Here is a 2,298-nt window from a genome sequence, read left to right as displayed (position 1 = left end):
CTGTTTAATATTTGTATGAATCAAAACAATCATGAAATAATTTACCTAATCTAACCTAAACTAAGCTTTAGAGCCAATTATAATTTACAAAAATGGATTAACTATATCAAGTTATTATTAATGTACCTACTACCTATTATTAATTTTACCTTATACTTGATACTTGTCCAGATAATCTGATTCATCTATAACTAGAGTGCAACAATATTTTCTCTGTCCAAAAGGAAGCCTTTTTCTAAAGAATATTAACAATTATTGATACTTATTGGATAAAATTATAAAATACTTAAATTAATTTTATTTTTACATAGGTAATACTAATATTAATTAAATAACATTTTACAGAATATATTATATTTATATAATATAATTAAAATTAATGACTAAATGATGATACTGGCTAATACTTCAATGTATCAATATTATAACTGTAACCATAAATAATAATTATAATATTAATGATACAAATTAATAGATAAATAAATAAATAGCTAATTTGAATTTTCATGAATGTATGATATAATAGGGACCATTTAAAAATATTGATGCAGACCTCAAACCTCAGACCCTAATATGGAAATAGGATGCCTGGTCTAACAAACTATAAAAGTATAACCACAGATTAAAAAAAATATCTAATGAATAAATAAATAGCCAGATAAATATAATTATTATATATACGTTTTATATAATATGTAATAACTAAATAAGAAATTAAAAGAATGTTAGATAATATGTAATAAGGCCCATCTCTATTTATTTAAATATTATTAACAATTTTCTTGATTTTAATAATAGAATACTGTGTATCTAACTTATAATAACTTATTATAGCAGCAGTTCTCAATCTTTTTAGTACCGCGACCCAAATTTCCCCCAAAAAATCTTTAGTAACCCACATGGTTTCACTTTTCAAAAAGTAGTTAAATAAAAAAAAAATTAATTTAAAATAATATAATATAATATATTTCAATTTTTTAACAAAATTTGTTTATTAGGTTTAAATTATTATTTTTATTATTGTATAGGTTTATAATCAATATATTCTTACAAATGTACTTTTATTAATAATAATATATTTAATATTAATTTAACATACATTTCTTGGAATCTGTATAATTTAAAAAATTGTTTGTGACCCACCAAAAATTGACCAACGACCCACCAAAAGGTCGCAACCCACAGTTTGAGAAACGCTGTATTATATTATTACATACTTATTAAATTTTCCAAAATATCACGTAACACTACAACATTTTATGGTTAAAACTCAATGAACGCTGAGAGAACATAGTTTTGATAGCAGGTACTTATGTTTTACATAATAGGATATGGCCGAATAGTTGCAACACAAAATATGATTACAAACTATGAGTACACATAAAAAAAAATTAAACTATGATGCTTTGTTTTATAAACCAAACATAATTATATTTAATACAAACAACATTATTTAACAAAATTATTTTAATTATAATAATAATAATATAAGTAATCATTTAGAGCAAACCTTAAACACAAAAATTCATTCAAACTTTAACAACATTTTATTGTTTATACATTTAATTTAAAAAATATAAGGAATGTTAGTAGTCACAATATTTTTCAAATTAAATTTGGATTACATTATTATTACTATTGTTATTTTTAACAAAAAATGATAGTTATATTTACATACCAAATAACTAATTTAAAAATCAACATTTCTAGCATTAAATTACATAGTACCTAATTGAATTAGCTCCTATTTTGTGTTACCTACCTAATTTATTCAACAAACGTTTAAATAAAGATGTTTTTTTTTAGTTTATGTTACCCTACTGTTTAAAAATAAATTACAAAATAAAATCGACAAATTTTTTTGGTAAAAATAATAATTTTTTATTTATGGAATAGTGAAAACATCCTAATAAAAAAGGGTAATATAAAAGAAAAATATATACTACTGGTCAACATTACTTACCTACTATCAACCAATTCATTTAAGTACTTCGAACATTACCAAAGAGATCAAAAATTATCAATAAAAATAATTTTAATATAATAAAACTAATAAAAGGACGGATTATAAAGACCTAAATATATTGATTTTCATAAGGAAAATATTAATGAAATAAGTACAAACATGTTGATCAAATTTTGCAAACTTTTGCCAATCAAGACATAACTTTCAATGTTGAAACATTTTCAATTTGTATAGCCACTACAAAAAAATATTTATAATATCAACATACTTCAATTACATAAATAAATAACTGATTGCAATTCACGATTTACAACATTACATAAATCAATTGT

This window comes from Melanaphis sacchari, unplaced genomic scaffold (genome assembly GCF_002803265.2).
Source record: "Melanaphis sacchari strain LSU unplaced genomic scaffold, SCAv2.0 Contig34_pilon_pilon, whole genome shotgun sequence".
NCBI classification, from domain to species: Eukaryota; Metazoa; Arthropoda; class Insecta; order Hemiptera; family Aphididae; genus Melanaphis; species Melanaphis sacchari.
The sequence above is the reverse complement of the archived record's forward strand: the minus strand, read 5'-3'. Positions refer to the sequence as shown.